This window comes from Coregonus lavaretus, assembly GCF_964263955.1.
Source record: "Coregonus lavaretus genome assembly, chromosome: 13".
NCBI classification, from domain to species: Eukaryota; Metazoa; Chordata; class Actinopteri; order Salmoniformes; family Salmonidae; genus Coregonus; species Coregonus lavaretus.
The window spans coordinates 53,314,386-53,329,115 of NC_140000.1; the positions used below are offsets into that span (position 1 = coordinate 53,314,386).

The following is a 14,730-nucleotide window of genomic DNA, read 5'->3' on the forward strand; positions in this document are numbered from 1 at the left end:
TTGATCCTCTCCTGTACAGCTGTCTGAGGGGTTGTAATCCTAGTTGACCCTCTCCTGTACAGCTGTCTGAGGGGTTGTAATCCTAGTTGATCCTCTCCTGTACAGCTGTCTGAGGGGTTGTAATCCTAGTTGACCCTCTCCTGTACAGCTGTCTGAGGGGTTGTAATCCTAGTTGACCCTCTCCTGTACAGCTGTCTGAGGGGTTGTAATCCTAGCTGACCCTCTCCTGTACAGCTGTCTGAGGGGTTGTAATGCTAGTTTTATTGCTGATCTAAGATCATATTTTACAAAGTCAAGTTCATATTTTGAGTCTCACAGCCATTTGCCACTGGAAAACTGAGACAAAGAGCTCACATGTTGTTACAGTGACCAGACGTTTTGTTCGTAAGACTATTTTATTCTAAAATGTATTTCTATATTTAGTCCTTTCATGGTTAGTATTATGGGTATTTTTCTAAATATAAGCACTGGTCAAAAGTAGTGTACTAGGTAGGGAATAGGGCCAGTGCTTATATTTAGGAAAATACTTGTAATACTAATAGGGCCCCGTGTAGCTCAGTTGGTAGAGCATGGCGCTTGCAACGCCATGGTTGTGAGTTCGATTCCCACGGGGGGCCAGCATGAAAATGTATGCACTCACTTAACTGTAAGTCGCTCTGGATAAGCGCGTTTGCTAAATGACTAAAATGTAAAATGTATTTGTGTATTTAGTCCTTTCATGGTAATGCTTTCTTTCAGCACTTTATCTATGTTAATATTGTCATTCCTTGATTCACACCACGTCAACGATAGAGCCTCCTAGAGGCTGTCTAAACACTTTGGGTGGTCTCCAGGTCTGGCTTCACCATGCAGTGCACACTTTCATAATAATTAGTAATGGGCACCAATATCGATATGAGCAAGGCATGTCGTAATATCGATTGATCCTCACTGTTAACCTACACTAATATGTAAAATAGCCTGGTCATGTTGCTCACAATGCACATTGGTTTTGTTATTTTTCAGTGAATGCAATCCTTGTCATAGCTCATCATCTCTGATATTACATCATGATCATAGTCCGATCAACAATGTTTTTTTAACAGTGCAGTGTGAACTTAAATATTGACATTTGCCTTTGCAACACAAATAGCTGAGTTGATTACACAACAGGGTATAGTTTGCTGACACCCACAACTTCAGAATACTCTGTTATCTTAAAATACATGTCTCAATAACATATTTCCCAGTGTGCTATCACTCAAACATTACTTTCACATTTAAGTCATTTAGCAGATGTTCTTATCCAGAGCGAGTTACAAATTGGTGCATTCAACTTAGGATAGACAGTGGGACAACCACTCTTTTTTTTATTTTTTATTATGTGGGGTGGGGGGGGGGGGGGGGGGGGGGTTAGGGGGGTTTAGGGGTAGAAGGATTACTGTTATACTATTCCAGGTATTCCTTAAAGAGGTAGGGTTTCAAGTGTCTCCGGAAGGTGGTCAGTGACTCCGTTGTCCTGGCGTCGTGGGGGAGCTTGTTCCACCATTGGGGTGCCAGAGCAACGAATAGCTTTGACTGGGCTGAGTGGGAATTGTGCTTCCGTAGAGGTAGGGGGGCTAGCAGGCCAGAGGGGATGAACGTAGTGCCCTCGTTTGGGTGTAGGGTCTGATCAGAACCTGAAGGTAAGGAGGTGCTGTTCCCCTCACAGCTCAGAAGGCAAGCACCATGGTTTTGTAGTAGATGCGAGCTTCAACTGGAAGCCAGTGGAGTGTGCGGAGGAGCGGGGTGACATGTGTGACAACCCTCCCACGCTGTCTGCCATATTCTTTCTCTTTGCTCGTTTCCTTATTAGGATGCCGGTAGGCGGAGTTGGGAGGGTCGTCAGCTACATGGGAAACAGCTGGGCCCGGGTGTGTCCCAGGATAAATGGACCTCTTCTACATTCTTTGGGGAGACTCTCTCCATGCAGACACCTTGATTTATTTTTGTTGTGGTTTTTGGTTGTTTGCTTTGGCACCTTTCAACACCTTGCATTATTACATTTAGGCATGCATAACACTCACTTACATTACTGATTACACCCACCATTGTTAAGTTTATTTAGTTTACTTTAGTTAATAAATACATATTTTGGTAATCCTTGTCTCCACAGTGTCTCCCTTTTTGTTACGAACTTGAGCCGGTTCGTGACACATGAGAGAACACCAGACGGGCTGCAGCGTTCTGGATAAGTTGTAGGGGTTTAATGGCACAGGCAGGGAGCCCAGCCAACAGCGAGTTGCAGTAATCCAGACGAGAGATGACAAGTGCCTGGATTAGGACCTGTGTCTCTTTCTGTGTAAGGTAGGGCCGTACTCTGCGAATGTTGTAGAGCATGAACCTGCAGGATGGGTCACCGTTTTGATGTTAGCGGAGAACGACAGGGTGTTGTCCAGGGTCACACCAAGGTTCCTTGCACTCTGGGAGGAGGACAAAATGGAGTTGTCAACCGTGATGGCGAGATCATGGAGCGGGCAGTCCTTCCCCGGGAGGAAGAGCAGCTCCGTCTTGCCGAGGTTCAGCTTGAGGAGGTGATCCAACATCCACACTGATATGTCCGCAAGACATGAAGAGATGCGATTCGCCAGCTGGTTATCAGAAGGGGGAAAGGAGAAAATGAATTGTGTGTCGTCTGCGTAGCAATGATAGGAGAGACCATGTGAGGATATGACAGAGCCAAATGACTTGGTGTATAGAGAGAATAGGAGAGGGCCTAGAACTGAGCCCTGGGGGACACCAGTGGTGAGAGCACGTGGTGCGGAGACAGATTCTCGCCACGCCACCTGGTAGGAGTGACCTGTCAGGTAGGATGCAATCCAAGAGTGAGCAGCGCCGGAGATGCCCAACTCGGAGAGGGTGGAGAGGAGGATCTGATGGTTCACAGTATCAAAGGCAGCAGATAGGTCTAAAAGGATAAGAGCAGAGCAGAGAGAGTTAGCTTTAGCAGTGCGGAGAGCCTCTGTGACACAGAAGAGCAGTCTGAGTTGAATGACCACTCAAGAATTTAGGAGAGAAAAGAAAGAAGGGATACTGGTCTGTAGTAGTTTACATCGGAGGGATCGAGTGTAGGTTTTTTGAGGAGGGGTGCAACTCTCGCTCTCTTGAAGACGGAAGGGACATAGCCAGCGGTCAAGGATGAGTTGAGCGAGGTGAGGTAAGGGAGAAGGTCTCCGGAAATGCTCTGGAGAAGAGAGGAGGGGATAGGGTCAAGCGGGCCGGTTGTTGGGTGTCCGGCCGTCACAAGAAGCAAGATTTCATCTGGAGAGAGAGGTGAGAAAGAAGTCAAAGCATAGGGTAGGGCAGCGTGAGCAGGACCAGCGGTGTCATTTGACTTTATAAATGAGGATCGGATGTCATCAACCTTCTTTTCAAAATGGTTGACAAAGTCATCCACAGAGAGAGAGGAGGGAGGGGGAGGAGGATTCAGAAGGGAGGAAAAGGTGGCAAAGAGCTTCCTAGGGTTAGAGGCAGAGGCTTGAAATTTTGAGTGGTAGAAAGTGGCTTTAGCAGCAGAAAATGTGGAGAGGAGGGAGTGAAAAGATGACAGGTCCGCAGGGAGTCTAGTTTTCCTCAATTTCCGCTCGGCTGCCCGGAGCCCTGTTCTGTGAGCTCGCAATGAGTCGTCAAGCCACGGAGCAGAAGGGGAGGACAGAGCCGGCCGGGAGGATACGGGACATTTTATTTTATTTAACCTTTATTTAACCAGGTAAGCCAGTTGAGAACAAGTTCTCATTTACAACTGCGTCCTGGCCAAGATAAAGCAAAGCAGTGCGATAAAAACAACAACACAGCGTTACAGATGGGGTAAAACAAAACATAAAGTCAAAAATACAACAGAAAATATATATACAGTGTGTGCAAATGTAGCAAGTTATGGAGGTAAGGCAATAAATAGGCTATAGGGCAAAATAATTACAATTAGTATTAACACTGGAATGATAGATGTGCAAGAGATGTGCAAATAGAGATACTGGGGTGCAAATGAGCAAAATAAATAACAATATGGGGATGAGGTAGTTGGGTGGCTAATTTCAGATGGGCTGTGTACAGGTGCAGTGATCGGTAAGGTGCTCTGACAACTGATGCTTAAAGTTAGTGAGGGAGATAAGAGTCTCCAGCTTCAGAGAATTTTGCAATTCGTTCTAGTCATTGGCAGCAGAGAACTGGAAGGAATGGCGGCCAAAGGAGGTGTTGGCTTTGGGGATGACCAGTGAGATATACCTGCTGGAGCGCATACTACAGGTGGGTGTTGCTATGGTGACCAATAAGCTAAGATAAGGCGGGGATTTGCCTAGCAGTGATTTATAGATAGCCTGGAGCCAACAAGAGCGTACAGGTCACAGTGGTGGGTAGTATATGGGGCTTTGGTGACAAAACGGATGGCACTGTGATAGACTACATCCAATTTGCTGAGTAGAGTGTTGGAGGCTATTGCCGAAGTCAAGGATCGGTAGGATAGTCAGGTTTACGAGGGCATGTTTGGCCGCATGAGTGAAGGACGCTTTGTTGCGAAATAGAAAGCTTATTCTAGATTTAACTTTGGATTGGAGATTCTTAATGCGAGTGTGGAAGGAGAGTTTACAGTGTAACCAGACACCTAGGTATTTGTAGTTGTCCACATACTCTAGGTCAGACCCATCGAGAGTAGTGATTCTAGTCGGGTGGGCGGGTGCCAGCAGCGTTTGATTGAAGAGCATGCATTTAGTTTTACTAGTGTTTAAGAGCAGTTGGAGGCTACTGAAGGAGTGTTGTATGGCATTGAAGCTCGTTTGGAGGGTTGTTAACACTGTGTCCAATGAAGGGCCAGATGTATACAAAATGGTGTCGTCTGCGTAGAGGTGGATATGAGAGTCACCAGCAGCAAGAGCGACATCATTGATATACAGTGAGGGAAAAAAATATTTGATCCCCTGCTGATTTTGTACGTTTGCCCACTGACAAAGAAATGATCAGTCTATAATTTTAATGGTAGGTTTATTTTAACAGTGAGAGACAGAATAACAACAACAAAATCCAGAAAAATGCATGTCAAAAATTTTATAAATTGATTTGCATTTTATTGAGGGAAATAAGTATTTGACCCCTCTGCAAAACATGACTTAGTACTTGGTGGCAAAACCCTTGTTGGCAATCACAGAGGTCAGGCGTTTCTTGTAGTTGGCCACCAGGTTTGCACACATCTCAGGAGGGATTTTGTCCCACTCCTCTTTGCAGATCTCTCCAAGTCATTAAGGTTTCGAGGCTGACGTTTGGCAACTCGAACCTTCAGCTCCCTCCACAGATTTTCTATGGGATTAAGGTCTGGAGACTGGCTAGGCCACTCCAGGACCTTAATGTGCTTCTTCTTGAGCCACTCCTTTGTTGCCTTCGCCGTGTGTTTTGGGTCATTGTCATGCTGGAATTCCCATGACCCATTTTCAATGCCCTGGCTGAGGGAAGGAGGTTCTCACCCAAGATTTGACGGTACATGGCCCCGTCCATCGTCCCTTTGATGCGGTGAAGTTGTCCTGTCCCCTTAGCAGAAAAACACCCCCAAAGCATAATGTTTCCACCTCCATGTTTGACAGTGGGGATGGTGTTCTTGGGGTCATGGGCAGCATTCCTCCTCCTCCAAACATGGTGAGTTGAGTTGTTGCCAAAGAGCTTGATTTTGGTCTCATCTGACCACAACACTTTCACCCAGTTCTCCTCTGAATCATTCAGATGTTCATTGGCAAACTTCAGACGTATATGTGCTTTCTTGAGCAGGGGGACCTTGCGGGTGCTGCAGGATTTCAGTCCTTCACGGTGTAGTGTGTTACCAATTGTTTTCTTGGTGACTATGGTCCCAGCAGCCTTGAGATCATTGACAAGATCCTCCAGTGTTGTTCTGGGCTGATTCCTCACCATTCTCATGATCATTGCAACTCCACGAGGTGAGATCTTGCATGGAGCCCCAGGCTGAGGGAGATTGACAGTTATTTTGTGTTTCTTCCATTTGCGAATAATCACACCAACTGTTGTCACCTTCTCACCAAGCTGCTTGGCGATGGTCTTGTAGCCCATTCCAGCCTTGTGTAGGTCTACAATCTTGTCCCTGACATCCTTGGAGAGCTCTTTGGTCTTGGCCATGGTGGAGAGTTTGGAATCTGATTGATTGATTGGTTCTGTGGACAGGTGTCTTTTATACAGGTAACAAGCTGAGATTAGGAGCACACTCTCTTAAGAGTGTGCTCCTAATCTCAGCTTGTTACCTGTATAAAAGACACTCTTAAGAGTGTGCTCCTAATCTCAGCTTGTTACCTGTATAAAAGACACCTGGGAGCCAGAAATCTTTCTGATTGAGAAGGGGTCAAATACTTATTTCCCTCATTAAAATGCAAATCAATTTATAACATTTTTGACACGTGTTTTTCTGGATTTTTTTGTTGTTATTCTGTCTCTCACTGTTCAAATAAACCTACCATTAAAATTATAGACTGATCATTTCTTTGTCAGTGGGCAAACGTACAAAATCAGCAGGGGATCAAATACTTTTTTCCCCTCACTGTACACAGAGAAAAGAGTCGGCCCAAGATTTGAACCCTGTGGCACCCCCATAGAGACTGCCATAGGTCCAGACAACAGGCCCTCCAATTTGACACATTGAACTCTATCTGAGAAGTAGTTGGTGAACCAGGCAAGGCAGTCATATGAGAAACCAAGGCTATTTAGTCTGCCAATAAGAATGCGGTGGTTGACAGAGTCGAAAGCCTTGGCCAGGTCGATGAAGACGGCTGCACAGTACTGTCTATTATCGGTTATAATATCGTTTAGGACCTTGAGCGTAGAGATAGAGAGTCAAAAGATGCAGAAAGGGAGGAGAGGAGGGTTGAGGAGGCAGAATCAGGAGATCGGAGGGAGAAGGATTTTGCAGAGGGAAGAGATGATAGGATGGAAGAGGAGAGAGTAGCGGGAGAGAGAGAGCGAAGGTTGCGACGGCATCTGAGTAGGGGCAGAGTGAGTAGTGTTGGAGGAGAGTGAGAGAGAAAAGGATACAAAGTAGTGGTCGGAGACATGGAGGGGAGTTGCAGTGAGATTAGTAGAAGAACAGCATCTAGTAAAGATGAGGTAAAGCGTATTGCCTGCCTTGTGGGGGGGGGGGGGGGTAGGGTCAAAAGAGGAAAAGAGTGGAAAGTAGGAGGCAGAGAGAAATGAGTCAAAGCCAGACGTAGGGAGGCTAAAGTCACCCAGAACTGTGAGGGGTGAGCCATCCTCAGGAAAGGAACTTATCAAGGCGTCAACCTCATTGATGAACTCTCCAAGAGAACCTGGAGGGCGATAAATTATAAGGATGTTAAGCTTGAATGGGCTAGTGACTGTGACAGCATGAAATTCAAATGAGGAGATAGACAGATGGGTCAGAGGGAAAAGAGAGAATGTCCACTTGGGAGAGATGAGGATACCTGTGCCACCGCCGCGCTGACCAGATGCTCTCGGGGTTTGCGAGAACACATGATCAGACGAGGAAAGAGCAGTAGGAGTAGCAATGTTTTCTGTGGTAATACATGTTTACGTCAGCGCCAAGAAGTCGAGGGACTGGAGGGTAGCATAGGCTGAGATGAACTCTGCCTTGTTGGCTGCAGAACGGCAGTTCCAGAGGCTGCTGGAGACCTGGAACTCCACGTGGGTCGTGCGTGCAGGGACCACCAGATTAGAGTGGCAGCAGCCACGCGGTGTGAATTGTTTGTATGGCCTGTGCAGAGAGGAGAGAACAGGGATAGACAGACACATAGTTGACAGGCTACAGAAAAGGCTACAGTAATGCAAAAGAGATCAGAATAAAATTAACTAAACATCTGGGGAAGCGAGAGAGCGGGGCCTCCCTCACTTACCTTTCACTAAAACACTCAAATATAACTCTCCCAACTTCCACTAAAGAAATGATAATTGTTGTACACTACAGCGGTTCAATGTTTTCTAGGAATAGACTCTAACTTAGTTTATTCAGTTAGCTAACTTGGTACTGTATTCTTCTGTGAAAACCGCCCAGGGCACTGTATCCTATGATGTCATAGCTAACTAGCATGCTAGCATCCAATAACACACGGTTTAGCACCAATACTTGGTTACAACAAATTACCAATAGTGTGTTAACACACTAAACAGATCATTCGTGTCCGTGTCTAGTTCCTTTCATAACGCAAAAATAATTCAACGTTGGCTAGCTAGTACAAAGTCAGTCTTGCTAGCTACAAAAGTGGACTACACATCTCGAATGTTCAGAAAGTGAAGCTTTACGTTGCAAAATTCTCATTGACTAAAATGATATTGTATTTCGCTGCTAGCTACAGTACTGCTAGCTGGTAGTGTTGGCTAGCTAGCAATGGCTGCGGTGTTGACTTTGTTTGAATAACGGCGTCGCTGCGAACGAATGTAGCTGGCTAGCTAACCTCGATAGTTTCTCTATACTACACCTTTATCTTTGATACAAAGACAACTGTGTAGCTAGCTAACATTACACTAATCAAATTGTTCCATTGTAATGTAATGTGTATCATTGTACCTGCGGAGCGAAGTACAGCATGACTTCACACTCCAACCCCAACCCCAACCCTGGTCACTGATGATGTCCTACGTAGGGTCGTAATTCGTTGAAGTTAAATAAAAAACAAACAGATGTTGTTTCCTTCCCCGTTTCGGCAGCTTGCCGGAATCTCCATCAGACACGCTGTCTTCTAACCAGTGATGTTAAAATCTTTCCAGTTTCCGCATACAACCTGATTTCTCCCCCAATCGATATGAGTGATCAAAACTACAGCGTTTTTGGCTCATATGCAGTTCATAACGTGTTAGTTTACAAAAAATATACAAGCCATCTGATTACTATTGTTGCACATGTATGTGAAGATAGTACCTTTTAGGTTTTCAATTATTATTGATTTGGGACAGTTCAAAACTGTGTTTTGACATCGGGCTATTTATCCAAAGTTTTTGATAACAGGAACAGCATCATTTTTTTCCTTCCCGGGGTCCGGGTCCGGGTCCGGGTCCGGGTCCAGCCTCCCATCAACTCGTCGAACAGGTGGAACAGGAAGCCATCATTGCTGTCAAAGCTGTGTGCAGGGCTATAAAAGCGCAAAGTCCTGCAAGGGGACATTTGAAATCTGGTGTACAACCAAACTTATACTGTAGATCTACAGAGACATCATGAGAGCCACTGAAGCCGTTCTACTGGTCCTCTGTCTCCTGGCCATCAGTCATGGTAAGTTACCATCATCTGAAGCATGCCTGCTCAACTTGGAATTGATGAAGTTTGCTCCATAATGTCATCCTCCTTTTTCTTGGTGTCCTCTACTCATATGTCTTCGTCTCCATAGCATGGGACTGTCAGGAGGTACTAAACATCAAGAATCTGATGCAGATCGATGCAGGACTGGGACAAGTGGTTGCAACGGACACAAGTCAAATCCCCTTCTACCTGGTAGCTGATAAATGGATCCGCCTGCCTGGTTCCCTGAAGCATATCACTATAGGACCAGCAGGGATCTGGGGTGTCAACAAGGGAGACTCAATCTACAAGTATGTGGCCGGTAACTGGGTGCAAGCTGCAGGTAAGTAGAGAGCATTGCTCAATATTTATCCAGAGGACACCTACTTTCAGTGGTGGAAAAAGTACTCAATTGTCATACTTGAGTAAAATTAAAGATACTTTAATAAAAAATGACTCAAGTAAAAGTGAAAGTCACCCAATATAATACTACTTGAGCAAAAGTCTAAAAGTATTTGGTTTTAAATATACGTAAGTATCAAAAGTAAATGGAATTGCTAAAATGTACTTAAGTATCAAAAGTAAAAGTAAAAGTATAAACCATTTCAAAGTCCTTATATTAAGCAAACCAGAAGGCACAATTTTCATGTTTTTTATTTTTATTGACGGATATCCAGGGGCACACTCCAACACTCAGACAATTTACAAAGGAAGCATTTTTGTTTAGTGAGTCCGCCAGATCAGAGGCAGTAGGGATGACCAGGGATGTTCTCTTGATAAGCGTGTGAATTGGACAATTTTCCTGACAAAATGTAACAAGTACTTTTGGGTTTCAGAGAAAATGTATGGAATAAAAAGTACATTATTTTCTTTAGGAAGTAATAGTAAAAGTTTGCCAAAATATAAATAGTAAAGTATAGTACAGATACCCCAAAAAACTACTTAAGTACTTTACACCACTGCCTACTTCTTGTCAAACATGATTCATTGTTTGCTTGTCCGTCCGTCTGTCTGTCTTTGTGGTCTTCAGGCCTTCTGAAGCAGGTGGATGCTGGGGGTAACCAGTTTATTGTGGGGGCCAACATGGACGATACTCCATACTGTCTGACAAGTAGTGCCACAGTTGGCTACAAGGGTCCAGGTTCACCCCTTCCATGGACAGGATTGCCAGGAGCTGTGAAGTACTACAGTTGTGGACTCTTTGGGTGCTGGGCAGTCAACAATAATGATGATATCTACTTAATGATTGTAAGATCTGGGAAAGAGTGTGAGATCTGGAGTAGAGTAGTAGAGTGTGGAGAGTCTGTTATTTTACAACTGTAGTATTATAACTGTAGAAATGGTCCTAAAACCCTGATTGTATCTGTTTGTTCCAGCTGAATCAAGACTGCCAAGACAAGGGGTGGAATCACATTGGCGGCAAGCTTTCCATGATTGAGGTGGCAACTGATGGTAGTGTCTTTGGGGTCAACTCTTTGGGTGATGTTTATACCAGGTAAGGTTGATACTTAACTATATGTATAGTGTCCCTCTTTCCCCCCCTCAACATGATTAACTCATTTGAAAATGACTTGTAATAATAACTTATAATAATAGTGATATACTTTTAATTATAACTCTTATCCTTACTGTACATACTTTTTGAAGCTCTTTACAGAAACATTTAAATAGATACATAAATAAAATCAGTCAAATATAATCAGATCTAAACTTATAAGACTTATAAAGAAATGTGTAGACAGTGTACGATAAAATATGTAAAAGTTGGATGTCCTATTACAGTTTGGGATAAAAAACAACTACACGGCCACCCCGCCACTTGTTTTGGTAAACAGCTGAGGTATGGGACAAGAGAAATGTAACCACTCTCAAATTCATAGATGGAGCTATGAATGCAAAGACAGACCAATTATGTTTTTACTTTTTGTTTGAAACATGTTTTTTAAAGCTATACATTGTTTGTTTACAATAACATGGTTTACAAACAATTGATTAAAATCTTACATTTTGGCTTCTGATGTGGTTGTATATAGCTCAAGAGGCAGAAGTTATATTCTTAAAAAATCAATGGCTATATACAATTATTAATGTCCAGAAATGTATGTACATAAAAAAAACGGATAAGCTTTCAAACGTGAACCCCACCCCTTTCTTCAACACAGAGACGGCATCACGGCCAGTAAACCAGAGGGCACTGGATGGAGCAATATCCCAATGTGCATGCACATGGGCCACGTGACCTACGACCTGGGCCGTCTTTGGGTCATCTCCAAGACTGGCATCACCATGGTGTGCACACGTTAGCCTCTGCTCTGCATCTGAAGGCCGATCGGGATCTGTCTAAAGTTCACGTGCTAACTCAATGATCTCTCTTTCTGGAACAGCCTTCTGCTTGAGAATTCTCAACATTAGTTCATAAGAATCCTTCATTCTAAAACCTATTGCTCTAACTACTCTTTTCAGTTTTTCACTGATCTTATTGACATTTAAAAAAATATATCAATGAAGATTTTTCTCACATAAAATTGACCAGCAACAGCATTAAAAAAGTTATATTTTCTTAATCACTCCTTGATTAACACTTCAATAGAGCTTTGCCATGGATGTTATTTGATTGTAGTGTAAACTTGGGCACGTTCATGTTGCTCACAATCCACATGGGTTTTGCTGTGCTTCAGAGGTCATCAATAAGGGTGGATGGAATCCTTGTCATGGCTTATTATCTCATTATATAATAACTTCCCACAAAAATAAAGCATTCAGTTTGAAACTATTGTAATATCCGTGTTGTTGTTTTTTTATCATACTGAACAGGGGGATTTTAGGTTGCTCTGCCAGTGGTGATTTTAGCATGTAAATCTTGGTTGGGCAAACTCAACCAATTATTTTAGATACATGCCAGCAAAGCCACTACACAAGACAATAAAGAATACATTCATTGCACTACAACAGTGACAAACAGTGCCCACAAACTGTTTGGGCCTACATAAAGCTGTCCCAACAGCAGAACTTTCCTTTCAGCACCATTGAGTGAATCCTTACCACCACCACACCTGGCTATCAGCGGAGCCTGGCAACCTGGTCTCAGAGTATTTAGTAATATTCTGTACGTAAATCCATTTAGTATGATATGTATTAATTTGTGGGTGTCCATTACCATTTTCATATGATATTGTCACGAATTCCTACGGAGCTGCCACCTCTCCTTGTTCGGGCAGGTTTCGGTGTTCGTCGTCACCGGCCTTCTAGCCACCACTGCTCATTAGTTTTGTCTTGTTCATTACACACACCTGGTTCATATCCCCTCATCAGTACCTGTATAAGTGTTCCCTCTGCCCCCTTGTCTTTGTGTGTGATTGTTTATTGTGGAGAGTAGTGAAGCTCGGTGGATCTCCTTGTATTTTGTATCGCGGGGTTTTTCCCTGTGTGCCTTGTATTTTCCAGTGCGCCTGTTTTGCGCACTGGACTGTTTGACGCGTTACTGCGTAACTCTGTGGTTCCGGAATAAAGCCTGTTATTCTGTGATTTACCCTCCTGTGCCTGACTCCTTCAACATCACCTCATCACAGATATGTTACGAATTACAATTGGTATATATGTTACGAATTTGCAAAGCATACAATATGTTACGAATTCTGGCTAGGTGGCTAATGTTAGATAGCTGACTAATGTTAGCTAACATGCTAAGTAGTTAAAGTTGCTAATTAGCTAAAATGCTAAAGTTATCCGTGATGAGATTCAAACGTGTTATGCGCCCACCCATCTACCCCGACCTAAGTAACCATATATCAAACCTAACATATCATACTAACGTTTATGAGACCAGGCTGAGCCTCATCTGGTAGCGAAACACTTTATTCAGCCTTATTTACTGCATTTAAAAAAACATTGCTGATATGGCTGACTTGCTTAAATAAATATGGTTTCTACTGATTCCTTGTGGATTTGTGTAACTCGATAAGAACCACATTCTCCTTCAATAATAACGAATGCTGACATGAGTTTAGACTTTTGAACTTAGCTGCGACGAGGTAGGCCTATTCCTTCAGCACTTTCAAAATGGACACTGACAGAAATTCAGATGTTAGTTCAGATAAATTCAGCAATATGTTGAGGCCTTAACTCTTCTTTAAGTCACCACACACAGAGATAGAGAGAGAGAGAGACGGTTAGCCTACAACATTACATAGTATCCCCTCATGGTTACAGACCCAACAACATTATATAGTATCCCCTCCTCATGGTTACAGACCCAACAACATTATATAGTATCCCCTCCTCATGGTTACAGACCCAACAACATTATATAGTATCCCCTCCTCATGGTTACAGACCCAACAACATTATATAGTATCCCCTCCTCATGGTTAAAGACCCAACAACATTATATAGTATCCCCTCCTCATGGTTACAGACCCAACAACATTATATAGTATCCCCTCCTCATGGTTACAGACCCAACAACATTATATAGTATCCCCTCCTCATGGTTACAAAACCAACAACATTATATAGTATCCCCTCCTCATGGTTACAAACCCAACAACATTACAGTGATCCCTCGCCACTTCGCGGTTCACTTATCGCGGATTCGCTATTTCGCGGATTTTCATAATGCATTTTTTTTTTTTTGGTGCATTGTGCTCTGCATTCTGATTCGCTAAAAACTCACTCCCGCTTCTTGTATCAAAACATGCTACGAATTGTGCTATCATTTTGTCGTCTCGTGCAGTTATGTGTACGTACATAAAACAGCTTGGCAAATTTACATTAAGTTGGCCAAATTATCTTGTAATTTCGAACATCTCCTAAACCCATAATGTTGACGAAACGGCCTGGACCGACAAAAGCACCTGCGGATGGGCCCAAACGGCGGAAGATGCTACCTATCTCAGATAAAGTTAAACTTCTGGACATGCTAAGGGAAGGTAAAAGCTATGCAGCCGTTGCTCGCCATTACGGAATCAATGAATCTTCCGTTCGTTACATAAAGAAGGAGGAAAAAAACATAAGGACGACAGCAGCAGTCAATTTTAATACGAATGCAAAAAGGGTTGTAACTGTCCGCAACAAGACCATGGTACGGATGGAGACGGCATTAGCTCTGTGGATTAATGACTTCAGGAAAAAAAACATAACCCTGGATACAAACGTTATCTGCACAAAAGCGAGAATGCTGTATGAAAACTTTGCTGTCAGTGACGGGGAAGAGGGAGAGGATGCCGGGCCCTCAGCAAGTGCTGCTGACACAGTGGGAGAGGATGCCAGGCCCCCAGCAAGTGCTGCTGACAAAGTGCCAAGCGCATTTAATGCAAGCAAGGGCTGGTTTGAAAAGTTTAAGAAACGCTTTGGACTTAAAAATGTTTGTCTGCACGGTGAGATGGCGTCTGCGGATACCGCTGAGGCAGAAGCCTTCGTGAACAATAAATTCAAGGCGATCATTGAGGAGGGGGGATATAAGCCCGAACAAGTTTTTAACA

At 43.6% G+C, this 14,730-nt stretch overlaps 1 long non-coding RNA gene across 1 annotated transcript in view; it reads right to left on the reverse strand.

Moving 5' to 3' along the window:
- Window positions 1-2,385: 2,385 nt before the first annotated feature.
- LOC311140602 overlaps window positions 2,386-14,730 on the reverse strand; it is a 252,498-nt gene continuing 240,153 nt past the window's right edge. Inside the window, exon 4 of the long non-coding RNA XR_014614149.1 lies at window positions 2,386-2,609. This is a non-coding gene — a long non-coding RNA (uncharacterized lncRNA). The remainder of the gene's footprint in view (window positions 2,610-14,730) is intronic.